The sequence below is a fragment of the Carassius auratus genome, unplaced genomic scaffold (genome assembly GCF_003368295.1).
Source record: "Carassius auratus strain Wakin unplaced genomic scaffold, ASM336829v1 scaf_tig00216414, whole genome shotgun sequence".
NCBI classification, from domain to species: Eukaryota; Metazoa; Chordata; class Actinopteri; order Cypriniformes; family Cyprinidae; genus Carassius; species Carassius auratus.
The window spans coordinates 1-25636 of record NW_020528559.1 but is presented as its reverse complement, the minus strand read 5'-3'; the positions used below and the strand labels follow the sequence as shown (position 1 = coordinate 25636).

General features: G+C 41.8%; 31 non-coding genes across 31 annotated transcripts; all 31 read right to left on the bottom strand.

Moving 5' to 3' along the window:
• Positions 1-1011: 1011 nt before the first annotated feature.
• On the bottom strand, positions 1012-1105 carry trnai-uau (transfer RNA isoleucine (anticodon UAU)). The gene is made up of 2 exons: positions 1068-1105; positions 1012-1047 (listed from the first exon to the last, which is right to left on the bottom strand). It is a non-coding gene; the product is annotated as a tRNA-Ile (tRNA).
• A 374-nt stretch (positions 1106-1479) lies between these two features.
• On the bottom strand, positions 1480-1573 carry trnai-uau (transfer RNA isoleucine (anticodon UAU)). The gene is made up of 2 exons: positions 1536-1573; positions 1480-1515 (listed from the first exon to the last, which is right to left on the bottom strand). It is a non-coding gene; the product is annotated as a tRNA-Ile (tRNA).
• A 317-nt stretch (positions 1574-1890) lies between these two features.
• On the bottom strand, positions 1891-1984 carry trnai-uau (transfer RNA isoleucine (anticodon UAU)). The gene is made up of 2 exons: positions 1947-1984; positions 1891-1926 (listed from the first exon to the last, which is right to left on the bottom strand). It is a non-coding gene; the product is annotated as a tRNA-Ile (tRNA).
• A 374-nt stretch (positions 1985-2358) lies between these two features.
• On the bottom strand, positions 2359-2452 carry trnai-uau (transfer RNA isoleucine (anticodon UAU)). Its single transcript has 2 exons — positions 2415-2452; positions 2359-2394 (listed from the first exon to the last, which is right to left on the bottom strand). It is a non-coding gene; the product is annotated as a tRNA-Ile (tRNA).
• Positions 2453-3287: 835 nt separating this feature from the next.
• Positions 3288-3381, bottom strand: trnai-uau (transfer RNA isoleucine (anticodon UAU)). Its single transcript has 2 exons — positions 3344-3381; positions 3288-3323 (listed from the first exon to the last, which is right to left on the bottom strand). It is a non-coding gene; the product is annotated as a tRNA-Ile (tRNA).
• Positions 3382-3698: 317 nt separating this feature from the next.
• On the bottom strand, positions 3699-3792 carry trnai-uau (transfer RNA isoleucine (anticodon UAU)). Its single transcript has 2 exons — positions 3755-3792; positions 3699-3734 (listed from the first exon to the last, which is right to left on the bottom strand). It is a non-coding gene; the product is annotated as a tRNA-Ile (tRNA).
• A 423-nt stretch (positions 3793-4215) lies between these two features.
• Positions 4216-4309, bottom strand: trnai-uau (transfer RNA isoleucine (anticodon UAU)). Its single transcript has 2 exons — positions 4272-4309; positions 4216-4251 (listed from the first exon to the last, which is right to left on the bottom strand). It is a non-coding gene; the product is annotated as a tRNA-Ile (tRNA).
• Positions 4310-6071: 1762 nt separating this feature from the next.
• Positions 6072-6165, bottom strand: trnai-uau (transfer RNA isoleucine (anticodon UAU)). The gene is made up of 2 exons: positions 6128-6165; positions 6072-6107 (listed from the first exon to the last, which is right to left on the bottom strand). It is a non-coding gene; the product is annotated as a tRNA-Ile (tRNA).
• A 922-nt stretch (positions 6166-7087) lies between these two features.
• trnai-uau (transfer RNA isoleucine (anticodon UAU)) lies at positions 7088-7181 on the bottom strand. The gene is made up of 2 exons: positions 7144-7181; positions 7088-7123 (listed from the first exon to the last, which is right to left on the bottom strand). It is a non-coding gene; the product is annotated as a tRNA-Ile (tRNA).
• A 409-nt stretch (positions 7182-7590) lies between these two features.
• Positions 7591-7684, bottom strand: trnai-uau (transfer RNA isoleucine (anticodon UAU)). Its single transcript has 2 exons — positions 7647-7684; positions 7591-7626 (listed from the first exon to the last, which is right to left on the bottom strand). It is a non-coding gene; the product is annotated as a tRNA-Ile (tRNA).
• Positions 7685-8107: 423 nt separating this feature from the next.
• Positions 8108-8201, bottom strand: trnai-uau (transfer RNA isoleucine (anticodon UAU)). The gene is made up of 2 exons: positions 8164-8201; positions 8108-8143 (listed from the first exon to the last, which is right to left on the bottom strand). It is a non-coding gene; the product is annotated as a tRNA-Ile (tRNA).
• A 317-nt stretch (positions 8202-8518) lies between these two features.
• On the bottom strand, positions 8519-8612 carry trnai-uau (transfer RNA isoleucine (anticodon UAU)). Its single transcript has 2 exons — positions 8575-8612; positions 8519-8554 (listed from the first exon to the last, which is right to left on the bottom strand). It is a non-coding gene; the product is annotated as a tRNA-Ile (tRNA).
• Positions 8613-9035: 423 nt separating this feature from the next.
• trnai-uau (transfer RNA isoleucine (anticodon UAU)) lies at positions 9036-9129 on the bottom strand. The gene is made up of 2 exons: positions 9092-9129; positions 9036-9071 (listed from the first exon to the last, which is right to left on the bottom strand). It is a non-coding gene; the product is annotated as a tRNA-Ile (tRNA).
• Positions 9130-9447: 318 nt separating this feature from the next.
• Positions 9448-9541, bottom strand: trnai-uau (transfer RNA isoleucine (anticodon UAU)). Its single transcript has 2 exons — positions 9504-9541; positions 9448-9483 (listed from the first exon to the last, which is right to left on the bottom strand). It is a non-coding gene; the product is annotated as a tRNA-Ile (tRNA).
• A 423-nt stretch (positions 9542-9964) lies between these two features.
• On the bottom strand, positions 9965-10058 carry trnai-uau (transfer RNA isoleucine (anticodon UAU)). The gene is made up of 2 exons: positions 10021-10058; positions 9965-10000 (listed from the first exon to the last, which is right to left on the bottom strand). It is a non-coding gene; the product is annotated as a tRNA-Ile (tRNA).
• A 317-nt stretch (positions 10059-10375) lies between these two features.
• trnai-uau (transfer RNA isoleucine (anticodon UAU)) lies at positions 10376-10469 on the bottom strand. The gene is made up of 2 exons: positions 10432-10469; positions 10376-10411 (listed from the first exon to the last, which is right to left on the bottom strand). It is a non-coding gene; the product is annotated as a tRNA-Ile (tRNA).
• Positions 10470-10892: 423 nt separating this feature from the next.
• trnai-uau (transfer RNA isoleucine (anticodon UAU)) lies at positions 10893-10986 on the bottom strand. The gene is made up of 2 exons: positions 10949-10986; positions 10893-10928 (listed from the first exon to the last, which is right to left on the bottom strand). It is a non-coding gene; the product is annotated as a tRNA-Ile (tRNA).
• A 1339-nt stretch (positions 10987-12325) lies between these two features.
• trnai-uau (transfer RNA isoleucine (anticodon UAU)) lies at positions 12326-12419 on the bottom strand. Its single transcript has 2 exons — positions 12382-12419; positions 12326-12361 (listed from the first exon to the last, which is right to left on the bottom strand). It is a non-coding gene; the product is annotated as a tRNA-Ile (tRNA).
• Positions 12420-12842: 423 nt separating this feature from the next.
• Positions 12843-12936, bottom strand: trnai-uau (transfer RNA isoleucine (anticodon UAU)). Its single transcript has 2 exons — positions 12899-12936; positions 12843-12878 (listed from the first exon to the last, which is right to left on the bottom strand). It is a non-coding gene; the product is annotated as a tRNA-Ile (tRNA).
• Positions 12937-13253: 317 nt separating this feature from the next.
• Positions 13254-13347, bottom strand: trnai-uau (transfer RNA isoleucine (anticodon UAU)). The gene is made up of 2 exons: positions 13310-13347; positions 13254-13289 (listed from the first exon to the last, which is right to left on the bottom strand). It is a non-coding gene; the product is annotated as a tRNA-Ile (tRNA).
• Positions 13348-13770: 423 nt separating this feature from the next.
• On the bottom strand, positions 13771-13864 carry trnai-uau (transfer RNA isoleucine (anticodon UAU)). Its single transcript has 2 exons — positions 13827-13864; positions 13771-13806 (listed from the first exon to the last, which is right to left on the bottom strand). It is a non-coding gene; the product is annotated as a tRNA-Ile (tRNA).
• An 835-nt stretch (positions 13865-14699) lies between these two features.
• trnai-uau (transfer RNA isoleucine (anticodon UAU)) lies at positions 14700-14793 on the bottom strand. The gene is made up of 2 exons: positions 14756-14793; positions 14700-14735 (listed from the first exon to the last, which is right to left on the bottom strand). It is a non-coding gene; the product is annotated as a tRNA-Ile (tRNA).
• Positions 14794-15110: 317 nt separating this feature from the next.
• On the bottom strand, positions 15111-15204 carry trnai-uau (transfer RNA isoleucine (anticodon UAU)). The gene is made up of 2 exons: positions 15167-15204; positions 15111-15146 (listed from the first exon to the last, which is right to left on the bottom strand). It is a non-coding gene; the product is annotated as a tRNA-Ile (tRNA).
• An 835-nt stretch (positions 15205-16039) lies between these two features.
• On the bottom strand, positions 16040-16133 carry trnai-uau (transfer RNA isoleucine (anticodon UAU)). Its single transcript has 2 exons — positions 16096-16133; positions 16040-16075 (listed from the first exon to the last, which is right to left on the bottom strand). It is a non-coding gene; the product is annotated as a tRNA-Ile (tRNA).
• A 422-nt stretch (positions 16134-16555) lies between these two features.
• On the bottom strand, positions 16556-16649 carry trnai-uau (transfer RNA isoleucine (anticodon UAU)). The gene is made up of 2 exons: positions 16612-16649; positions 16556-16591 (listed from the first exon to the last, which is right to left on the bottom strand). It is a non-coding gene; the product is annotated as a tRNA-Ile (tRNA).
• An 837-nt stretch (positions 16650-17486) lies between these two features.
• trnai-uau (transfer RNA isoleucine (anticodon UAU)) lies at positions 17487-17580 on the bottom strand. Its single transcript has 2 exons — positions 17543-17580; positions 17487-17522 (listed from the first exon to the last, which is right to left on the bottom strand). It is a non-coding gene; the product is annotated as a tRNA-Ile (tRNA).
• An 834-nt stretch (positions 17581-18414) lies between these two features.
• Positions 18415-18508, bottom strand: trnai-uau (transfer RNA isoleucine (anticodon UAU)). The gene is made up of 2 exons: positions 18471-18508; positions 18415-18450 (listed from the first exon to the last, which is right to left on the bottom strand). It is a non-coding gene; the product is annotated as a tRNA-Ile (tRNA).
• A 423-nt stretch (positions 18509-18931) lies between these two features.
• On the bottom strand, positions 18932-19025 carry trnai-uau (transfer RNA isoleucine (anticodon UAU)). The gene is made up of 2 exons: positions 18988-19025; positions 18932-18967 (listed from the first exon to the last, which is right to left on the bottom strand). It is a non-coding gene; the product is annotated as a tRNA-Ile (tRNA).
• Positions 19026-19342: 317 nt separating this feature from the next.
• Positions 19343-19436, bottom strand: trnai-uau (transfer RNA isoleucine (anticodon UAU)). Its single transcript has 2 exons — positions 19399-19436; positions 19343-19378 (listed from the first exon to the last, which is right to left on the bottom strand). It is a non-coding gene; the product is annotated as a tRNA-Ile (tRNA).
• Positions 19437-20271: 835 nt separating this feature from the next.
• On the bottom strand, positions 20272-20365 carry trnai-uau (transfer RNA isoleucine (anticodon UAU)). The gene is made up of 2 exons: positions 20328-20365; positions 20272-20307 (listed from the first exon to the last, which is right to left on the bottom strand). It is a non-coding gene; the product is annotated as a tRNA-Ile (tRNA).
• Positions 20366-22973: 2608 nt separating this feature from the next.
• On the bottom strand, positions 22974-23067 carry trnai-uau (transfer RNA isoleucine (anticodon UAU)). Its single transcript has 2 exons — positions 23030-23067; positions 22974-23009 (listed from the first exon to the last, which is right to left on the bottom strand). It is a non-coding gene; the product is annotated as a tRNA-Ile (tRNA).
• Between the last annotated feature and the right edge of the window lie 2569 nt (positions 23068-25636).

Below are 25636 nucleotides of genomic sequence, written 5' to 3'. Positions count from 1 at the left end.
TTTATTATCTTAATTTCAACTGATTGTATATGTTAGGCTATGAACTCAATTGCTACTGAAATAGCTCTCGCTTTCTAAAACCTTGCTCCAGGTGAGGCTCGAACTCACAACCTCGGCATTGCTCTGCTGAATACTGTCTTATAAGTACCCCTCGCTGACCGATTGCGCCACTGGGGCTGACATCTTTGACGCCATTGTAGTTTTTGACCGATTGCGCTACTGGAGCTGTTGACTCGAATACATATTACCAAAGACTAACTGATTACAGACATCTGCTCTTCAACCAGTCTTTAATATTAAGCCATGACCTTAGCTGGTGATTGATTGTTTGATTGATTACTGTCTTATAAGCATCGCGCTCACCGCTTGCACCACTGGAGCTGATGACTAGTTGAGACATTGTACCTTTTGACCAAATGCACTACTGGAGCTGTTGACTCAACCGCATATTACTGAACAGTATGGTCTTTAATCAGACTGATTTTCAAAACTACACCGTGATCTTTCTTCTAGGTAAAAACACGAATCTTGATTTCAACTGATTGTATATGTTAGGCTGTGACCTCCATTGCTACTGAAATGTCTCGCTTTCTAAAATCTTGCTCCAGGTGAGGCTCAAATTCACAACCTCGGCATTGCTCTGCTGAATACTGTCTTATAAGTACCGCGCGCTGACCGATTGCGCCACTGGAGCTGACATCTTAGTTCGCCATTGTAGTTTTTTACCGATTGCACTACTTGAGCTGACTACATTGACCAGCTGATTACTGTCTTATAAGTAACGCACGCTGATGCCACTGGAGCTGGTGACAGAACCTTGCTTGAAGATGGGCATTCTTTACTAAGCTGGTTTCAATGAGACTCATCTTTCAGAACACCCTGTGATCTTTCTTCTAACTGATTAAAGATATCTGATTTTCAACGTATATTTATTATCTTAATTTCAACTGATTGTATATGTTAGGCTATGAACTCAATTGCTACTGAAATATCTCTCGCTTTCTAAAACCTTGCTCCAGGTGAGGCTCGAACTCACAACCTCGGCATCGCTCTGCTGAATACTGTCTTATAAGTACCGCGCGCTGACCGATTGCGCTACTGGAGCTGTTGACTCGAATACATATTACCAAAGACTAACTGATTGCAGACATCTGCTCTTCAAACAGTCTTTAATATTAAGCCTTGACTTTAAATGGTGATTGATTGTTTGATTGATTACTGTCTTATAAGCATCGCGCTCACCGCTTGCACCACTGGAGCTGATGACTAGTTGAGACATTGTACCTTTTGACCGAATGCACTACTGGAGCTGTTGACTCAACCTCATATTACTGAACAGTATGGTATTTAATCAAACTGATTTTCAAAACTACACCGTGATCTTTCTTCTAGGTAAAAACACGAATCTTGATTTCAACTGATTGTATATGTTAGGCTGTGACCTCCATTGCTACTGAAATGTCTCGCTTTCTAAAATCTTGCTCCAGGTGAGGCTCGAACTCACAACCTCGGCATTGCTCTGCTGAATACTGTCTTATAAGTACCGCGCGCTGACCGATTGCGCCACTGGAGCTGACATCTTAGTTCGCCATTGTAGTTTTTTACCGATTGCACTACTTGAGCTGACCACATTGACCAGCTGTTTACTGTCTTATAAGTAACGCACGCTGATGCCACTGGAGCTGGTGACAGAACCTTGCTTGAAGATGGGCATTCTTTACTAAGCTGGTTTCAATAAGACTCATCTTTCAGAACACCCTGTGATCTTTCTTCTAACTGATTAAAGATATCTGATTTTCAACGTATATTTATTATCTTAATTTCAACTGATTGTATATGTTAGGCTATGAACTCAATTGCTACTGAAATATCTCTCGCTTTCTAAAACCTTGCTCCAGGTGAGGCTCGAACTCACAACCTCGGCATCGCTCTGCTGAATACTGTCTTATAAGTACCGCGCGCTGACCGATTGCGCTACTGGAGCTGTTGACTCGAATACATATTACCAAAGACTAACTGATTGCAGACATCTGCTCTTCAAACAGTCTTTAATATTAAGCCTTGACTTTAAATGGTGATTGATTGTTTGATTGATTACTGTCTTATAAGCATCGCGCTCACCGCTTGCACCACTGGAGCTGATGACTAGTTGAGACATTGTACCTTTTGACCGAATGCACTACTGGAGCTGTTGACTCAACCTCATATTACTGAACAGTATGGTATTTAATCAAACTGATTTTCAAAACTACACCGTGATCTTTCTTCTAGGTAAAAACACGAATCTTGATTTCAACTGATTGTATATGTTAGGCTGTGACCTCCATTGCTACTGAAATGTCTCGCTTTCTAAAATCTTGCTCCAGGTGAGGCTCGAACTCACAACCTCGGCATTGCTCTGCTGAATACTGTCTTATAAGTACCGCGCGCTGACCGATTGCGCCACTGGAGCTGACATCTTAGTTCGCCATTGTAGTTTTTTACCGATTGCACTACTTGAGCTGACCACATTGACCAGCTGATTACTGTCTTATAAGTAACGCACGCTGATGCCACTGGAGCTGGTGACAGAACCTTGCTTGAAGATGGGCATTCTTTACTAAGCTGGTTTCAATGAGACTCATCTTTCAGAACACCCTGTGAACTTTCTTCTAACTGATTAAAGATATCTGATTTTCAACGTATATTTATTATCTTAATTTCAACTGATTGTATATGTTAGGCTATTAACTCAATTACTACTGAAATATCTCTCGCTTTCTAAAACCTTGCTCCAGGTGAGGCTCGAAACTCACAACCTCGGCATTGCTCTGCTGAATACTGTCTTATAAGTACCGCGCGCTGACCGATTGCGCCACTGGGGCTGACATCTTTTGCGCCATTGTAGTTTTTGACCGATTGCGCTACTGGAGCTGTTGACTCGAATACATATTACCAAAGACTAACTGATTACAGACATCTGCTCTTCAACCAGTCTTTAATATTAAGCCATGACCTTAGCTGGTGATTGATTGTTTGATTGATTACTGTCTTATAAGCATCACGCTCACCGCTTGCACCACTGGAGCTGATGACTAGTTGAGACATTGTACCTTTTGACCAAATGCACTACTGGAGCTGTTGACTCAACCGCATATTACTGAACAGTATGGTCTTTAATCAGACTGATTTTCAAAACTACACCGTGATCTTTCTTCTAGGTAAAAACACGAATCTTGATTTCAACTGATTGTATATGTTAGGCTGTGACCTCCATTGCTACTGAAATGTCTCGCTTTCTAAAATCTTGCTCCAGGTGAGGCTCGAACTCACAACCTCGGCATTGCTCTGCTGAATACTGTCTTATAAGTACCGCGCGCTGACCGATTGCGCCACTGGAGCTGACATCTTAGTTCGCCATTGTAGTTTTTTACCGATTGCACTACTTGAGCTGACCACATTGACCAGCTGATTACTGTCTTATAAGTAACGCACGCTGATGCCACTGGAGCTGGTGACAGAACCTTGCTTGAAGATGGGCATTCTTTACTAAGCTGGTTTCAATGAGACTCATCTTTCAGAACACCCTGTGAACTTTCTTCTAACTGATTAAAGATATCTGATTTTCAACGTATATTTATTATCTTAATTTCAACTGATTGTATATGTTAGGCTATGAACTCAATTGCTACTGAAATATCTCTCGCTTTCTAAAACCTTGCTCCAGGTGAGGCTCGAACTCACAACCTCGGCATTGCTCTGCTGAATACTGTCTTATAAGTACCGCGCGCTGACCGATTGCGCCACTGGGGCTGACATCTTTGACGCCATTGTAGTTTTTGACCGATTGCGCTACTGGAGCTGTTGACTCGAATACATATTACCAAAGACTAACTGATTACAGACATCTGCTCTTCAACCAGTCTTTAATATTAAGCCATGACCTTAGCTGGTGATTGATTGTTTGATTGATTACTGTCTTATAAGCATCGCGCTCACCGCTTGCACCACTGGAGCTGATGACTAGTTGAGACATTGTACCTTTTGACCAAATGCACTACTGGAGCTGTTGACTCAACCGCATATTACTGAACAGTATGGTCTTTAATCAAACTGATTTTCAAAACTACACCGTGATCTTTCTTCTAGGTAAAAACACGAATCTTGATTTCAACTGATTGTATATGTTAGGCTGTGACCTCCATTGCTACTGAAATGTCTCGCTTTCTAAAATCTTGCTCCAGGTGAGGCTCGAACTCACAACCTCGGCATTGCTCTGCTGAATACTGTCTTATAAGTACCGCGCGCTGACCGATTGCGCCACTGGAGCTGACATCTTAGTTCGCCATTGTAGTTTTTTACCGATTGCACTACTTGAGCTGACTACATTGACCAGCTGATTACTGTCTTATAAGTAACGCACGCTGATGCCACTGGAGCTGGTGACAGAACCTTGCTTGAAGATGGGCATTCTTTACTAAGCTGGTTTCAATGAGACTCATCTTTCAGAACACCCTGTGAACTTTCTTCTAACTGATTAAAGATATCTGATTTTCAACGTATATTTATTATCTTAATTTCAACTGATTGTATATGTTAGGCTATGAACTCAATTGCTACTGAAATAGCTCTCGCTTTCTAAAACCTTGCTCCAGGTGAGGCTCGAACTCACAACCTCGGCATTGCTCTGCTGAATACTGTCTTATAAGTACCCCTCGCTGACCGATTGCGCCACTGGGGCTGACATCTTTGACGCCATTGTAGTTTTTGACCGATTGCGCTACTGGAGCTGTTGACTCGAATACATATTACCAAAGACTAACTGATTACAGACATCTGCTCTTCAACCAGTCTTTAATATTAAGCCATGACCTTAGCTGGTGATTGATTGTTTGATTGATTACTGTCTTATAAGCATCGCGCTCACCGCTTGCACCACTGGAGCTGATGACTAGTTGAGACATTGTACCTTTTGACCAAATGCACTACTGGAGCTGTTGACTCAACCGCATATTACTGAACAGTATGGTCTTTAATCAGACTGATTTTCAAAACTACACCGTGATCTTTCTTCTAGGTAAAAACACGAATCTTGATTTCAACTGATTGTATATGTTAGGCTGTGACCTCCATTGCTACTGAAATGTCTCGCTTTCTAAAACCTTGTTCCAGGTGAGGCTCGGACTCACAACCTCGGCATTGCTCTGCTGAATACTGTCTTATAAGTACCGCGCGCTGACCGATTGCGCCACTGGAGCTGACATCTTAGTTCGCCATTGTAGTTTTTTACCGATTGCACTACTTGAGCTGACTACATTGACCAGCTGATTACTGTCTTATAAGTAACGCACGCTGATGCCACTGGAGCTGGTGACAGAACCTTGCTTGAAGATGGGCATTCTTTACTAAGCTGGTTTCAATGAGACTCATCTTTCAGAACACCCTGTGAACTTTCTTCTAACTGATTAAAGATATCTGATTTTCAACGTATATTTATTATCTTAATTTCAACTGATTGTATATGTTAGGCTATGAACTCAATTGCTACTGAAATAGCTCTCGCTTTCTAAAACCTTGCTCCAGGTGAGGCTCGAACTCACAACCTCGGCATTGCTCTGCTGAATACTGTCTTATAAGTACCCCTCGCTGACCGATTGCGCCACTGGGGCTGACATCTTTGACGCCATTGTAGTTTTTGACCGATTGCGCTACTGGAGCTGTTGACTCGAATACATATTACCAAAGACTAACTGATTACAGACATCTGCTCTTCAACCAGTCTTTAATATTAAGCCATGACCTTAGCTGGTGATTGATTGTTTGATTGATTACTGTCTTATAAGCATCGCGCTCACCGCTTGCACCACTGGAGCTGATGACTAGTTGAGACATTGTACCTTTTGACCAAATGCACTACTGGAGCTGTTGACTCAACCGCATATTACTGAACAGTATGGTCTTTAATCAGACTGATTTTCAAAACTACACCGTGATCTTTCTTCTAGGTAAAAACACGAATCTTGATTTCAACTGATTGTATATGTTAGGCTGTGACCTCCATTGCTACTGAAATGTCTCGCTTTCTAAAACCTTGCTCCAGGTGAGGCTCGAACTCACAACCTCGGCATTGCTCTGCTGAATACTGTCTTATAAGTACCGCGCACTGACCGATTGCGCCACTGGGGCTGAAAACTTTGTGCGCCATTGTAGTTTTTGACCGATTGCGCTACTGGAGCTGTTGACTCGAATACATATTTTTACAGACATCTGCTCTTCAACCAGTCTTTAATATTAAGCCATGACCTTAGCTGGTGATTGATTGTTTGATTGATTACTGTCTTATAAGCATCGCGCTCACCGCTTGCACCACTGGAGCTGATGACTAGTTGAGACATTGTACCTTTTGACCAAAATGCACTACTGGAGCTGTTGACTCAACCGCATATTACTGAACAGTATGGTCTTTAATCAGACTGATTTTCAAAACTACACCGTGATCTTTCTTCTAGGTAAAAACACGAATCTTGATTTCAACTGATTGTATATGTTAGGGCTGTGACCTCCATTGCTACTGAAATGTCTCGCTTACACCTTGCTCCAGGTGAGGCTCGAACTCACAACCTCGGCATTGCTCTGCTGAATACTGTCTTATAAGTACCCCTCGCTGACCGATTGCGCCACTGGGCTGACATCTTGACGCCATTGTAGTTTTTGACCGATTGTGCTACTGGAGCTGTTGACTCGAATACATATTACCAAAGACTAACTGATTACAGACATCTGCTCTTCAACCAGTCTTTAATATTAAGCCATGACCTTAGCTGTTGATTGATTGTTTGATTGATTACTGTCTTATAAGCATCGCGCTCACCGCTTGCACCACTGGAGCTGATGACTAGTTGAGACATTGTACCTTTTGACCAAATGCACTACTGGAGCTGTTGACTCAACCGCATATTACTGAACAGTATGGTCTTTAATCAGACTGATTTTCAAAACTACACCGTGATCTTTCTTCTAGGTAAAAACACGAATCTTGATTTCAACTGATTGTATATGTTAGGCTGTGACCTCCATTGCTACTGAAATGTCTCGCTTTCTAAAACCTTGCTCCAGGTGAGGCTCGAACTCACAACCTCGGCATTGCTCTGCTGAATACTGACTTATAAGTACCGCGCACTGACCGATTGCGCCACTGGGGCTGAAAACTTTGTGCGCCATTGTAGTTTTTGACCGATTGCGCTACTGGAGCTGTTGACTCGAATACATATTTTTACAGACATCTGCTCTTCAACCAGTCTTTAATATTAAGCCATGACCTTAGCTGGTGATTGATTGTTTGATTGATTACTGTCTTATAAGCATCGCGCTCACCGCTTGCACCACTGGAGCTGATGACTAGTTGAGACATTGTACCTTTTGACCAAATGCACTACTGGAGCTGTTGACTCAACCGCATATTACTGAACAGTATGGTCTTTAATCAGACTGATTTTCAAAACTACACCGTGATCTTTCTTCTAGGTAAAAACACGAATCTTGATTTCAACTGATTGTATATGTTAGGCTGTGACCTCCATTGCTACTGAAATGTCTCGCTTTCTAAAACCTTGCTCCAGGTGAGGCTCGAACTCACAACCTCGGCATTGCTCTGCTGAATACTGTCTTATAAGTACCGCGCACTGACCGATTGCGCCACTGGGGCTGAAAACTTTGTGCGCCATTGTAGTTTTTGACCGATTGCGCTACTGGAGCTGTTGACTCGAATACATATTACCAAAGACTAACTGATTACAGACATCTGCTCTTCAACCAGTCTTTAATATTAAGCCATGACCTTAGCTGGTGATTGATTGTTTGATTGATTACTGTCTTATAAGCATCACGCTCACCGCTTGCACCACTGGAGCTGATGACTAGTTGAGACATTGTACCTTTTGACCAAATGCACTACTGGAGCTGTTGACTCAACCGCATATTACTGAACAGTATGGTCTTTAATCAGACTGATTTTCAAAACTACACCGTGATCTTTCTTCTAGGTAAAAACACGAATCTTGATTCAACTGATTGTATATGTTAGGCTGTGACCTCATCTGCTACTGAAATGTCTCGCTTTCTAAAACCTTGTTCCAGGTGAGGCTCGAACTCACAACCTCGGCATTGCTCTGCTGAATACTGTCTTATAAGTACCGCGCGCTGACCGATTGCGCCACTGGAGCTGACTTCTTAATTCGCCATTGTAGTTTTTTACCGATTGCACTACTTGAGCTGACTACATTGACCAGCTGATTACTGTCTTATAAGTAACGCACGCTGATGCCACTGGAGCTGGTGACAGAACCTTGCTTGAAGATGGGCATTCTTTACTAAGCTGGTTTCAATGAGACTCATCTTTCAGAACACCCTGTGAACTTTCTTCTAACTGATTAAAGATATCTGATTTTCAACGTATATTTATTATCTTAATTTCAACTGATTGTATATGTTAGGCTATTAACTCAATTACTACTGAAATATCTCTCGCTTTCTAAAACCTTGCTCCAGGTGAGGCTCGAACTCACAACCTCGGCATTGCTCTGCTGAATACTGTCTTATAAGTACCGCGCGCTGACCGATTGCGCCACTGGGGCTGACATCTTTGTGCGCCATTGTAGTTTTTGACCGATTGTGCTACTGGAGCTGTTGACTCGAATACATATTACCAAAGACTAACTGATTGCAGACATCTGCTCTTCAAACAGTCTTTAATATTAAGCCTTGACTTTAAATGGTGATTGATTGTTTGATTGATTACTGTCTTATAAGCATCGCGCTCACCGCTTGCACCACTGGAGCTGATGACTAGTTGAGACATTGTACCTTTTGACCGAACGCACTACTGGAGCTGTTGACTCAACCGCATATTACTGAACAGTATGGTATTTAATCAGACTGATTTTCAAAACTACACCGTGATCTTTCTTCTAGGTAAAAACACGAATCTTGATTCAACTGATTGTATATGTTAGGCTGTGACCTCCATTGCTACTGAAATGTCTCGCTTTCTAAAACCTTGTTCCAGGTGAGGCTCGAACTCACAACCTCGGCATTGCTCTGCTGAATACTGTCTTATAAGTACCGCGCGCTGACCGATTGTGCCACTGGAGCTGACTTCTTAATTCGCCATTGTAGTTTTTTACCGATTGCACTACTTGAGCTGACTACATTGACCAGTTTGTTTACTGTCTTATAAGTAACGCACGCTGATGCCACTGGAGCTGGTGACAGAACCTTGCTTGAAGATGGGCATTCTTTACTAAGCTGGTTTCAATGAGACTCATCTTTCAGAACACCCTGTGAACTTTCTTCTAACTGATTAAAGATATCTGATTTTCAACGTATATTTATTATCTTAATTTCAACTGATTGTATATGTTAGGCTATGAACTCAATTGTTACTGAAATATCTCTCGCTTTCTAAAACCTTGCTCCAGGTGAGGCTCGAACTCACAACCTCGGCATTGCTCTGCTGAATACTGTCTTATAAGTACCGCGCACTGACCGATTGCGCCACTGGGGCTGAAAACTTTGTGCGCCATTGTAGTTTTTGACCGATTGCGCTACTGGAGCTGTTGACTCGAATACATATTACCAAAGACTAACTGATTACAGACATCTGCTCTTCAACCAGTCTTTAATATTAAGCCATGACCTTAGCTGGTGATTGATTGTTTGATTGATTACTGTCTTATAAGCATCACGCTCACCGCTTGCACCACTGGAGCTGATGACTAGTTGAGACATTGTACCTTTTGACCAAATGCACTACTGGAGCTGTTGACTCAACCGCATATTACTGAACAGTATGGTCTTTAATCAGACTGATTTTCAAAACTACACCGTGATCTTTCTTCTAGGTAAAAACACGAATCTTGATTCAACTGATTGTATATGTTAGGCTGTGACCTCATCTGCTACTGAAATGTCTCGCTTTCTAAAACCTTGTTCCAGGTGAGGCTCGAACTCACAACCTCGGCATTGCTCTGCTGAATACTGTCTTATAAGTACCGCGCGCTGACCGATTGCGCCACTGGAGCTGACTTCTTAATTCGCCATTGTAGTTTTTTACCGATTGCACTACTTGAGCTGACTACATTGACCAGCTGATTACTGTCTTATAAGTAACGCACGCTGATGCCACTGGAGCTGGTGACAGAACCTTGCTTGAAGATGGGCATTCTTTACTAAGCTGGTTTCAATGAGACTCATCTTTCAGAACACCCTGTGAACTTTCTTCTAACTGATTAAAGATATCTGATTTTCAACGTATATTTATTATCTTAATTTCAACTGATTGTATATGTTAGGCTATTAACTCAATTACTACTGAAATATCTCTCGCTTTCTAAAACCTTGCTCCAGGTGAGGCTCGAACTCACAACCTCGGCATTGCTCTGCTGAATACTGTCTTATAAGTACCGCGCGCTGACCGATTGCGCCACTGGGGCTGACATCTTTGTGCGCCATTGTAGTTTTTGACCGATTGTGCTACTGGAGCTGTTGACTCGAATACATATTACCAAAGACTAACTGATTGCAGACATCTGCTCTTCAAACAGTCTTTAATATTAAGCCTTGACTTTAAATGGTGATTGATTGTTTGATTGATTACTGTCTTATAAGCATCGCGCTCACCGCTTGCACCACTGGAGCTGATGACTAGTTGAGACATTGTACCTTTTGACCGAACGCACTACTGGAGCTGTTGACTCAACCGCATATTACTGAACAGTATGGTATTTAATCAGACTGATTTTCAAAACTACACCGTGATCTTTCTTCTAGGTAAAAACACGAATCTTGATTCAACTGATTGTATATGTTAGGCTGTGACCTCCATTGCTACTGAAATGTCTCGCTTTCTAAAACCTTGTTCCAGGTGAGGCTCGAACTCACAACCTCGGCATTGCTCTGCTGAATACTGTCTTATAAGTACCGCGCGCTGACCGATTGTGCCACTGGAGCTGACTTCTTAATTCGCCATTGTAGTTTTTTACCGATTGCACTACTTGAGCTGACTACATTGACCAGTTTGTTTACTGTCTTATAAGTAACGCACGCTGATGCCACTGGAGCTGGTGACAGAACCTTGCTTGAAGATGGGCATTCTTTACTAAGCTGGTTTCAATGAGACTCATCTTTCAGAACACCCTGTGAACTTTCTTCTAACTGATTAAAGATATCTGATTTTCAACGTATATTTATTATCTTAATTTCAACTGATTGTATATGTTAGGCTATGAACTCAATTGTTACTGAAATATCTCTCGCTTTCTAAAACCTTGCTCCAGACGAGGCTCGAACTCTCAACCTCGGCATCGCTCTGCTGAATACTGTCTTATAAGTACCGCGCGCTGACCGATTGCGCCACTGGGGCTGGCATCTTCGACGCCATTGTAGTTTTTGACCGATTGCGCTACTGGAGCTGTTGACTCGAATACATATTACCAAAGACTAACTGATTGCAGACATCTGCTCTTCAAACAGTCTTTAATATTAAGCCTTGACTTTAAATGGTGATTGATTGTTTGATTGATTACTGTCTTATAAGCATCGCGCTCACCGCTTGCACCACTGGAGCTGATGACTAGTTGAGACATTGTACCTTTTGACCGAATGCACTACTGGAGCTGTTGACTCAACCGCATATTACTGAACAGTATGGTATTTAATCAAACTGATTTTCAAAACTACACCGTGATCTTTCTTCTAGGTAAAAACACGAATCTTGATTTCAACTGATTGTATATGTTAGGCTGTGACCTCCATTGCTACTGAAATGTCTCGCTTTCTAAAACCTTGCTCCAGGTGAGGCTCGAACTCACAACCTCGGCATTGCTCTGCTGAATACTGACTTATAAGTACCCGCGCACTGACCGATTGCGCCACTGGGGCTGAAAACTTTGTGCGCCATTGTAGTTTTTGACCGATTGCGCTACTGGAGCTGTTGACTCGAATACATATTTTTACAGACATCTGCTCTTCAACCAGTCTTTAATATTAAGCCATGACCTTAGCTGGTGATTGATTGTTTGATTGATTACTGTCTTATAAGCATCGCGCTCACCGCTTGCACCACTGGAGCTGATGACTAGTTGAGACATTGTACCTTTTGACCAAATGCACTACTGGAGCTGTTGACTCAACCGCATATTACTGAACAGTATGGTCTTTAATCAGACTGATTTTCAAAACTACACCGTGATCTTTCTTCTAGGTAAAAACACGAATCTTGATTTCAACTGATTGTATATGTTAGGCTGTGACCTCCATTGCTACTGAAATGTCTCGCTTTCTAAAACCTTGCTCCAGGTGAGGCTCGAACTCACAACCTCGGCATTGCTCTGCTGAATACTGTCTTATAAGTACCGCGCACTGACCGATTGCGCCACTGGGGCTGAAAACTTTGTGCGCCATTGTAGTTTTTGACCGATTGCGCTACTGGAGCTGTTGACTCGAATACATATTACCAAAGACTAACTGATTACAGACATCTGCTCTTCAACCAGTCTTTAATATTAAGCCATGACCTTAGCTGGTGATTGATTGTTTGATTGATTACTGTCTTATAAGCATCACGCTCACCGCTTGCACCACTGGAGCTGATGACTAGTTGAGACATTGTACCTTTTGACCAAATGCACTACTGGAGCTGTTGACTCAACCGCATATTACTGAACAGTATGGTCTTTAATCAGACTGATTTTCAAAACTACACCGTGATCTTTCTTCTAGGTAAAAACACGAATCTTGATTCAACTGATTGTATATGTTAGGCTGTGACCTCATCTGCTACTGAAATGTCTCGCTTTCTAAAACCTTGTTCCAGGTGAGGCTCGAACTCACAACCTCGGCATTGCTCTGCTGAATACTGTCTTATAAGTACCGCGCGCTGACCGATTGCGCCACTGGAGCTGACTTCTTAATTCGCCATTGTAGTTTTTTACCGATTGCACTACTTGAGCTGACTACATTGACCAGCTGATTACTGTCTTATAAGTAACGCACGCTGATGCCACTGGAGCTGGTGACAGAACCTTGCTTGAAGATGGGCATTCTTTACTAAGCTGGTTTCAATGAGACTCATCTTTCAGAACACCCTGTGAACTTTCTTCTAACTGATTAAAGATATCTGATTTTCAACGTATATTTATTATCTTAATTTCAACTGATTGTATATGTTAGGCTATTAACTCAATTACTACTGAAATATCTCTCGCTTTCTAAAACCTTGCTCCAGGTGAGGCTCGAACTCACAACCTCGGCATTGCTCTGCTGAATACTGTCTTATAAGTACCGCGCGCTGACCGATTGCGCCACTGGGGCTGACATCTTTGTGCGCCATTGTAGTTTTTGACCGATTGTGCTACTGGAGCTGTTGACTCGAATACATATTACCAAAGACTAACTGATTGCAGACATCTGCTCTTCAAACAGTCTTTAATATTAAGCCTTGACTTTAAATGGTGATTGATTGTTTGATTGATTACTGTCTTATAAGCATCGCGCTCACCGCTTGCACCACTGGAGCTGATGACTAGTTGAGACATTGTACCTTTTGACCGAACGCACTACTGGAGCTGTTGACTCAACCGCATATTACTGAACAGTATGGTATTTAATCAGACTGATTTTCAAAACTACACCGTGATCTTTCTTCTAGGTAAAAACACGAATCTTGATTCAACTGATTGTATATGTTAGGCTGTGACCTCCATTGCTACTGAAATGTCTCGCTTTCTAAAACCTTGTTCCAGGTGAGGCTCGAACTCACAACCTCGGCATTGCTCTGCTGAATACTGTCTTATAAGTACCGCGCGCTGACCGATTGTGCCACTGGAGCTGACTTCTTAATTCGCCATTGTAGTTTTTTACCGATTGCACTACTTGAGCTGACTACATTGACCAGTTTGTTTACTGTCTTATAAGTAACGCACGCTGATGCCACTGGAGCTGGTGACAGAACCTTGCTTGAAGATGGGCATTCTTTACTAAGCTGGTTTCAATGAGACTCATCTTTCAGAACACCCTGTGAACTTTCTTCTAACTGATTAAAGATATCTGATTTTCAACGTATATTTATTATCTTAATTTCAACTGATTGTATATGTTAGGCTATGAACTCAATTGTTACTGAAATATCTCTCGCTTTCTAAAACCTTGCTCCAGACGAGGCTCGAACTCTCAACCTCGGCATCGCTCTGCTGAATACTGTCTTATAAGTACCGCGCGCTGACCGATTGCGCCACTGGGGCTGGCATCTTCGACGCCATTGTAGTTTTTGACCGATTGCGCTACTGGAGCTGTTGACTCGAATACATATTACCAAAGACTAACTGATTGCAGACATCTGCTCTTCAAACAGTCTTTAATATTAAGCCTTGACTTTAAATGGTGATTGATTGTTTGATTGATTACTGTCTTATAAGCATCGCGCTCACCGCTTGCACCACTGGAGCTGATGACTAGTTGAAACATTGTACCTTTTGACCGAATGCACTACTGGAGCTGTTGACTCAACCGCATATTACTGAACAGTATGGTATTTAATCAAACTGATTTTCAAAACTACACCGTGATCTTTCTTCTAGGTAAAAACACGAATCTTGATTTCAACTGATTGTATATGTTAGGCTGTGACCTCCATTGCTACTGAAATGTCTCGCTTTCTAAAATCTTGCTCCAGGTGAGGCTCGAACTCACAACCTCGGCATTGCTCTGCTGAATACTGTCTTATAAGTACCGCGTGCTGACCGATTGCGCCACTGGAGCTGACATCTTAGTTCGCCATTGTAGTTTTTTACCGATTGCACTACTTGAGCTGACCACATTAACCAGCTGATTACTGTCTTATAAGTAACGCACACTGATGCCACTGGAGCTGGTGACAGAACCTTGCTTGAAGATGGGCATTCTTTACTAAGCTGGTTTCAATGAGACTCATCTTTCAGAACACCCTGTGAACTTTCTTCTAACTGATTAAAGATATCTGATTTTCAACGTATATTTATTATCTTAATTTCAACTGATTGTATATGTTAGGCTATTAACTCAATTACTACTGAAATATCTCTCGCTTTCTAAAACCTTGCTCCAGGTGAGGCTCGAACTCACAACCTCGGCATTGCTCTGCTGAATACTGTCTTATAAGTACCGCGCGCTGACCGATTGCGCCACTGGGGCTGACATCTTTGTGCGCCATTGTAGTTTTTGACCGATTGTGCTACTGGAGCTGTTGACTCGAATACATATTACCAAAGACTAACTGATTGCAGACATCTGCTCTTCAAACAGTCTTTAATATTAAGCCTTGACTTTAAATGGTGATTGATTGTTTGATTGATTACTGTCTTATAAGCATCGCGCTCACCGCTTGCACCACTGGAGCTGATGACTAGTTGAGACATTGTACCTTTTGACCGAATGCACTACTGGAGCTGTTGACTCAACCGCATATTACTGAACAGTATGGTCTTTAATCAGACTGATTTTCAAAACTACACCGTGATCTTTCTTTTAGGTAAAAACACAAATCTTGATTTCAACTGATTGTATATGTTAGGCTGTGACCTCCATTGCTACTGAAATGTCTCGCTTTCTAAAATCTTGCTCCAGGTGAGACTCAAATTCACAACCTCGGCATTGCTCTGCTGAATACTGTCTTATAAGTACTGCGCGCTGACCGATTGCGCCACTGGAGCTGACATCTTAGTTCGCCATTGTAGTTTTTTACCGATTGCACTACTTGAGCTGACTACATTGACCAGCTGATTACTGTCTTATAAGTAACGCACGCTGATGCCACTGGAGCTGGTGACAGAACCTTGCTTGAAGATGGGCATTCTTTACTAAGCTGGTTTCAATGAGACTCATCTTTCAGAACACCCTGTGAACTTTCTTCTAACTGATTAAAGATATCTGATTTTCAACGTATATTTATTATCTTAATTTCAACTGATTGTATATGTTAGGCTATGAACTCAATTGCTACTGAAATAGCTCTTGCTTTCTAAAACCTTGCTCCAGGTGAGGCTCGAACTCACAACCTCGGCATTGCTCTGCTGAATACTGTCTTATAAGTACCGCGCACTGACCGATTGCGCCACTGGGGCTGACATCTTTGACGCCATTGTAGTTTTTGACCGATTGCGCTACTGGAGCTGTTGACTCGAATACATATTACCAAAGACTAACTGATTGCAGACATCTGCTCTTCAAACAGTCTTTAATATTAAGCCTTGACTTTAAATGGTGATTGATTGTTTGATTGATTACTGTCTTATAAGCATCGCGCTCACCGCTTGCACCACTGGAGCTGATGACTAGTTGAGACATTGTACCTTTTGACCGAACGCACTACTGGAGCTGTTGACTCAACCGCATATTACTGAACAGTATGGTATTTAATCAGACTGATTTTCAAAACTACACCGTGATCTTTCTTCTAGGTAAAAACACGAATCTTGATTCAACTGATTGTATATGTTAGGCTGTGACCACCATTGCTACTGAAATGTCTCGCTTTCTAAAACCTTGTTCCAGGTGAGGCTCGAACTCACAACCTCGGCATTGCTCTGCTGAATACTGTCTTATAAGTACCGCGCGCTGACCGATTGTGCCACTGGAGCTGACTTCTTAATTCGCCATTGTAGTTTTTTACCGATTGCACTACTTGAGCTGACTACATTGACCAGTTTGTTTACTGTCTTATAAGTAACGCACGCTGATGCCACTGGAGCTGGTGACAGAACCTTGCTTGAAGATGGGCATTCTTTACTAAGCTGGTTTCAATGAGAGTCATCTTTCAGAACACCCTGTGAACTTTCTTCTAACTGATTAAAGATATCTGATTTTCAACGTATATTTATTATCTTAATTTCAACTGATTGTATATGTTAGGCTATGAACTCAATTGCTACTGAAATAGCTCTCGCTTTCTAAAACCTTGCTCCAGGTGAGGCTCGAACTCACAACCTCGGCATTGCTCTGCTGAATAATGTCTTATAAGTACCCCTCGCTGACCGATTGCGCCACTGGGGCTGACATCTTTGATGCCATTGTAGTTTTTGACCGATTGCGCTACTGGAGCTGTTGACTCGAATACATATTACCAAAGACTAACTGATTACAGACATCTGCTCTTCAACCAGTCTTTAATATTAAGCCATGACCTTAGCTGGTGATTGATTGTTTGATTGATTACTGTCTTATAAGCATCGCGCTCACCGCTTGCACCCCTGGAGCTGATGACTAGATGAGACATTGTACCTTTTGACCGAACGCACTACTGGAGCTGATGACTCAACCGCATATTACTGAACAGTATGGTCTTTAATCAGACTGATTTTGAAAACTACACCGTGATCTTTCTTCTAGGTAAAAACACAAATCTTGATTTCAACTGATTGTATATGTTAGGCTGTGACCTCCATTGCTACTGAAATATCTCTCGCTTTCTAAAACCTTGCTCCAGGTGAGGCTCGAACTCACAACCTCGGCATTGCTCTGCTGAATACTGTCTTATAAGTACCGCGCGCTGACCGATTGCGCCACTGGAGCTGGCATCTTAGTTCACCATTGTAGTTTTTTACCGATTGCACTACTTGAGCTGACTACATTGACCAGCTGATTACTGTCTTATAAGTAACGCACGCTGATGCCACTGGAGCTGGTGACAGAACCTTGCTTGAAGATGGGCATTCTTTACTAAGCTGGTTTCAATGAGAGTCATCTTTCAGAACACCCTGTGAACTTTCTTCTAACTGATTAAAGATATCTGATTTTCAACGTATATTTATTATCTTAATTTCAACTGATTGTATATGTTAGGCTATGAACTCAATTGCTACTGAAATAGCTCTCGCTTTCTAAAACCTTGCTCCAGGTGAGGCTCGAACTCACAACCTCGGCATTGCTCTGCTGAATACTGTCTTATAAGTACCCCTCGCTGACCGATTGCGCCACTGGGGCTGACATCTTTGATGCCATTGTAGTTTTTGACCGATTGCGCTACTGGAGCTGTTGACTCGAATACATATTACCAAAGACTAACTGATTACAGACATCTGCTCTTCAACCAGTCTTTAATATTAAGCCATGACCTTAGCTGGTGATTGATTGTTTGATTGATTACTGTCTTATAAGCATCGCGCTCACCGCTTGCACCACTGGAGCTGATGACTAGTTGAGACATTGTACCTTTTGACCGAACGCACTACTGGAGCTGTTGACTCAACTGCATATTACTGAACAGTATGGTCTTTAATCAGACTGATTTTCAAAACTACACCGTGATCTTTCTTCTAGGTAAAAACACGAATCTTGATTTCAACTGATTGTATATGTTAGGCTGTGACCTCCATTGCTACTGAAATGTCTCGCTTTCTAAAACCTTGCTCCAGGTGAGGCTCGAACTCACAACCTCGGCATTGCTCTGCTGAATACTGTCTTATAAGTACCGCGCGCTGACCGATTGCGCCACTGGGGCTTAAAACTTTGTGCGCCATTGTAGTTTTTGACCGATTGCGCTACTGGAGCTGTTGACTCGAATACATATTACCAAAGACTAACTGATTACAGACATCTGCTCTTCAACCAGTCTTTAATATTAAGCCATGACCTTAGCTGGTGATTGATTGTTTGATTGATTACTGTCTTATAAGCATCACGCTCACCGCTTGCACCACTGGAGCTGATGACTAGTTGAGACATTGTACCTTTTGACCGAACGCACTACTGGAGCTGTTGACTCAACCGCATATTACTGAACAGTATGGTCTTTAATCAGACTGATTTTCAAAACTACACCGTGATCTTTCTTCTAGGTAAAAACACGAATCTTGATTCAACTGATTGTATATGTTAGGCTGTGACCTCATCTGCTACTGAAATGTCTCGCTTTCTAAAACCTTGTTCCAGGTGAGGCTCGAACTCACAACCTCGGCATTGCTCTGCTGAATACTGTCTTATAAGTACCGCGCGCTGACCGATTGCGCCACTGGAGCTGACTTCTTAATTCGCCATTGTAGTTTTTTACCGATTGCACTACTTGAGCTGACTACATTGACCAGCTGATTACTGTCTTATAAGTAACGCACGCTGATGCCACTGGAGCTGGTGACAGAACCTTGCTTGAAGATGGGCATTCTTTACTAAGCTGGTTTCAATGAGACTCATCTTTCAGAACACCCTGTGAACTTTCTTCTAACTGATTAAAGATATCTGATTTTCAACGTATATTTATTATCTTAATTTCAACTGATTGTATATGTTAGGCTATTAACTCAATTACTACTGAAATATCTCTCGCTTTCTAAAACCTTGCTCCAGGTGAGGCTCGAACTCACAACCTCGGCATTGCTCTGCTGAATACTGTCTTATAAGTACCGCGCGCTGACCGATTGCGCCACTGGGGCTGACATCTTTGTGCGCCATTGTAGTTTTTGACCGATTGTGCTACTGGAGCTGTTGACTCGAATACATATTACCAAAGACTAACTGATTGCAGACATCTGCTCTTCAAACAGTCTTTAATATTAAGCCTTGACTTTAAATGGTGATTGATTGTTTGATTGATTACTGTCTTATAAGCATCGCGCTCACCGCTTGCACCACTGGAGCTGATGACTAGTTGAGACATTGTACCTTTTGACCGAATGCACTACTGGAGCTGTTGACTCAACCGCATATTACTGAACAGTATGGTCTTTAATCAGACTGATTTTCAAAACTACACCGTGATCTTTCTTTTAGGTAAAAACACAAATCTTGATTTCAACTGATTGTATATGTTAGGCTGTGACCTCCATTGCTACTGAAATGTCTCGCTTTCTAAAATCTTGCTCCAGGTGAGACTCAAATTCACAACCTCGGCATTGCTCTGCTGAATACTGTCTTATAAGTACTGCGCGCTGACCGATTGCGCCACTGGAGCTGACATCTTAGTTCGCCATTGTAGTTTTTTACCGATTGCACTACTTGAGCTGACTACATTGACCAGCTGATTACTGTCTTATAAGTAACGCACGCTGATGCCACTGGAGCTGGTGACAGAACCTTGCTTGAAGATGGGCATTCTTTACTAAGCTGGTTTCAATGAGACTCATCTTTCAGAACACCCTGTGAACTTTCTTCTAACTGATTAAAGATATCTGATTTTCAACGTATATTTATTATCTTCATTTCAACTGATTGTATATGTTAGGCTATGAACTCAATTGCTACTGAAATAGCTCTTGCTTTCTAAAACCTTGCTCCAGGTGAGGCTCGAACTCACAACCTCGGCATTGCTCTGCTGAATACTGTCTTATAAGTACCGCGCACTGACCGATTGCGCCACTGGGGCTGACATCTTTGACGCCATTGTAGTTTTTGACCGATTGCGCTACTGGAGCTGTTGACTCGAATACATATTACCAAAGACTAACTGATTGCAGACATCTGCTCTTCAAACAGTCTTTAATATTAAGCCTTGACTTTAAATGGTGATTGATTGTTTGATTGATTACTGTCTTATAAGCATCGCGCTCACGCTTGCACCACTGGGAGCTGATGACTAGTTGAGACATTGTACCTTTGACCGAACGCACTACTGGAGCTGTTGACTCAACCGCATATTACTGAACAGTATGGTATTTAATCAGACTGATTTTCAAAACTACACCGTGATCTTTCTTCTAGGTAAAAACACGAATCTTGATTCAACTGATTGTATATGTTAGGCTGTGACCTCCATTGCTACTGAAATGTCTCGCTTTCTAAAACCTTGTTCCAGGTGAGGCTCGAACTCACAACCTCGGCATTGCTCTGCTGAATACTGTCTTATAAGTACCGCGCGCTGACGATTGTGCCACTGGAGCTGACTTCTTAATTCGCCATTGTAGTTTTTTACCGATTGCACTACTTGAGCTGACTACATTGACCAGTTTGTTTACTGTCTTATAAGTAACGCACGCTGATGCCACTGGAGCTGGTGACAGAACCTTGCTTGAAGATGGGCATTCTTTACTAAGCTGGTTTCAATGAGACTCATCTTTCAGAACACCCTGTGAACTTTCTTCTAACTGATTAAAGATATCTGATTTTCAACGTATATTTATTATCTTAATTTCAACTGATTGTATATGTTAGGCTATGAACTCAATTGTTACTGAAATATCTCTCGCTTTCTAAAATCTTGCTCCAGGTGAGGCTCGAACTCACAACCTCGGCATTGCTCTGCTGAATACTGTCTTATAAGTAACCCTCGCTGATCGATTGCGCCACTGGGGCTGACATCTTTGACGCCATCGTAGTTTTTGTACTGTCTTATAAGCATCGCGCTCACCACTTGCACCACTGGAGCTGATGACTAGTTGAGACATTGTACCATTGTAGTTTTTTACCGATTGCACTACTTGAGCTGACTACATTGACCAGCTGATTACTGTCTTATAAGTAACGCATGCTGATGCCACTGGAGCTGGTGACAGAACCTTGCTTGAAGATGGGCATTCTTTACTAAGCTGGTTTCAATGAGACTCATCTTTCAGAACACCCTGTGAACTTTCTGTCTTATAAGTACCCCTCGCTGACCGATTGCGCCACTGGGGCTGACATCTTCGACGCCATTGTAGTTTTTGACCGATTGCGCTACTGGAGCTGTTGACTCGAATACATATTACCAAAGACTAACTGATTACAGACATCTGCTCTTCAACCAGTCTTTAATATTAAGCCATGACCTTAGCTGGTGATTGATTGTTTGATTGATTACTGTCTTATAAGCATCGCGCTCACCGCTTGCACCCCTGGAGCTGATGACTAGATGAGACATTGTACTTTTTGACCGAACGCACTACTGGAGCTGATGACTCAAACCGCATATTACTGAACAGTATGGTCTTTAATCAGACTGATTTTGAAAACTACACCGTGATCTTTCTTCTAGGTAAAAACACGAATCTTGATTTCAACTGATTGTATATGTTAGCTGTGACCTCCCATTGCTACTGAAATATCTCTCGCTTTCTAAAACCTTGCTCCAGGTGAGGCTCGAACTCACAACCTCGGCAATTGCTCTGGCTGAATACTGTCTTATAAGTACCGTGCGCGCTGACCGATTGCGCCACTTGGAGCTGGCATCTTAGTTCACCATTGTAGTTTTTTACCGATTGCACTACTTGAGCTGACTACATTGACCAGCTGATTACTGTCTTATAAGTAACGCACGCTGATGCCACTGAGCTGGGTGACAGAACCTTGCTTGAAGATGGGGATTCTTTACTAAGCTGGTTTCAATGAGAGTCATCTTTCAGAACACCCTGTGAACTTTCTTCTAACTGATTAAAGATATCTGATTTTCAAGTATATTTATTATCTTAATTTCAACTGATTGTATATGTTAGGCTATGAACTCAATTGCTACTGAAATAGCTCTCGCTTTCTAAACCTTGCTCCAGGTGAGGCTCGAACTCACAACCTCGGCATTGCTGCTCTGCTGAATACTGTCTATAAGTACCCCTCGCTGACCGATTGCGCCACTGGGGCTGACATCTTTTGATGCCATTGTAGTTTTTGACCGATTGCGCTACTGGAGCTGTTGACTCGAATACCATATTACCAAAGACTAACTGATTACAGACATCTGCTCTTCAACCAGTCTTTAATATTAAGCCATGACCTTAGCTGGTGATTGATTGTTTGATTGATTACTGTCTTATAAGCATCGCGCTCACCGCTTGCACCACTGGAGCTGATGACTAGTTGAGACATTGTACCTTTTGACCGAACGCACTACTGGAGCTGTTGACTCAACTGCATATTACTGAACAGTATGGTCTTTAATCAGACTGATTTTCAAAACTACACCGTGATCTTTCTTCTAGGTAAAAACACGAATCTTGATTTCAACTGATTGTATATGTTAGGCTGTGACCTCCATTGCTACTGAAATGTCTCGCTTTCTAAAACCTTGCTCCAGGTGAGGCTCGAACTCACAACCTCGGCATTGCTCTGCTGAATACTGTCTTATAAGTACCGCGCGCTGACCGATTGCGCCACTGGGGCTTAAAACTTTGTGCGCCATTGTAGTTTTTGACCGATTGCGCTACTGGAGCTGTTGACTCGAATACATATTACCAAAGACTAACTGATTACAGACATCTGCTCTTCAACCAGTCTTTAATATTAAGCCATGACCTTAGCTGGTGATTGATTGTTTGATTGATTACTGTCTTATAAGCATCACGCTCACCGCTTGCACCACTGGAGCTGATGACTAGTTGAGACATTGTACCTTTTGACCGAATGCACTACTGGAGCTGTTGACTCAACCGCATATTACTGAACAGTATGGTCTTTAATCAGACTGATTTTCAAAACTACACCGTGATCTTTCTTCTAGGTAAAAACACGAATCTTGATTCAACTGATTGTATATGTTAGGCTGTGACCTCATCTGCTACTGAAATGTCTCGCTTTCTAAAACCTTGTTCCAGGTGAGGCTCAAACTCACAACCTCGGCATTGCTCTGCTGAATACTGTCTTATAAGTACCGCGCGCTGACCGATTGCGCCACTGGAGCTGACTTCTTAGTTCGCCATTGTAGTTTTTTACCGATTGCACTACTTGAGCTGACTACATTGACCAGCTGATTACTGTCTTATAAGTAACGCACGCTGATGCCACTGGAGCTGGTGACAGAACCTTGCTTGAAGATGGGCATTCTTTACTAAGCTGGTTTCAATGAGAGTCATCTTTCAGAACACCCTGTGAACTTTCTTCTAACTGATTAAAGATATCTGATTTTCAACGTATATTTATTATCTTAATTTCAACTGATTGTATATGTTAGGCTATGAACTCAATTGCTACTGAAATATCTCTCGCTTTCTAAAACCTAGCTCCAGGTGAGGCTCGAACTCACAACCTCGGCATTGCTCTGCTGAATACTGTCTTATAAGTACCCCGCGCTGACAGATTGCGCCACTGGGGCTGACATCTTCGACGCCATTGTAGTTTTTGACCTATTGCGCTACTGGAGCTGTTGACTCGAATACATATTACCAAAGACTAACTGATTACAGACATCTGCTCTTCAACCAGTCTTTAATATTAAGCCATGACCTTAGCTGGTGATTGATTGTTTGATTGATTACTGTCTTATAAGCATCGCGCTCACCGCTTGCTCCACTGGAGCTGATGACTAGTTGAGACATTGTACCTTTTGACCGAATGCACTACTGGAGCTGGTGACTCAACCGCATATTACTTAACAGTATGGTCTTTAATCAGACTTATTTTCAAAACTACACGTGATCTTTCTTCTAGGTAAAAACACGAATCTTGATTTCAACTGATTGTATATGTTAGGCTGTGACCTCCATTGCTACTGAAATGTCTCGCTTTCTAAAACCTTGTTCCAGGTGAGGCTCGACCTCACAACCTCGGCATTGCTCTGCTGAATACTTTCTTATAAGTACCGCGCGCTGACCGATTGCGTCCACTGGAGCTGACATCTTAGTTCGCCATTGTAGTTTTTTACCGATTGCACTACTGGAGCTGTTGACTCAAACACATATTACCAAATACTAACTGATTATAGACATCTGATCTTCAACCAATCTTTAATATTAAGCCATGAATAGTTGAGCCATTGTAGCTTTTGACCGAATGCACTCTGGAGGTCTCGACTCGAAATGTATATTACTGAACACTATGGTCTTTAGTTAGACTGATTTTCAAAACTACACCGTGAGCTTTCTTCTATGTAATAGCAGGAATCTAATTGCCAACTGATTATTTATGTTATGCTTCAAACTCCACTGCTTCCAAAATGTCTTTCTAAAATCTTCCTCTAGCTGAGGCTCGAGCTCACAACCTCAGTATTGCCCTGCTGCCTACTGTTTTAGTTTTACAGCGCTGACTGATTGCACTTTGGAACTTTTGAAGCCAAAACATATTGCCAAATAAAAAAAAAACTTACATTCCAATTAAGACTATCAAATATTAGATCTTTCTTATCATGGTTATTTTGGCCATAAGAATTCAAGATATAAAAATATTGTGATATCTACAGAAACTATGAACAATGCTCTTTTTTACAGGTGCCGGTCTAATGCTTTATCAAAAGGTTGTTCTTTTTTTATTTTGATGTCTGATTCCTTGTGCTAAAACTGTTGCACACATCTCAATAAATTACAATGTCGTGGAAAAGTTCATTTATTTCAGTAATTCAAACTCAAATTGTGAAAACTCGTGTTTTAAATAAATCCAGTGCACTACTGAAGTAGTTTAAATCTGGTTATTTAATTGTGATGATTTTGTCTCACATTTAACAAAAATCCACCAATTCTCAACAAATAGCCTTCATAAGTCCAATAAATAAAATCATGTTTAGTGAATAATTGGCATTTTGGAAAGTATGTTGATTTATTGTACATGTACTCAATACTTGGTAGGTGCTCTTTTTGCTTTCATTACTGCCACAATTCAGCGTGAAGGAGAATCAGTTTGTGGCACTGCTGAGTGGGTAAGGAAGCCCAGGTTCTTTGACAGTGGCCTTCAGCTCATCTGCATTTTTTGGTCTCTTGTTCTCATTTTACTCTTGACAATACCCCATAGATTCTCTATGAGT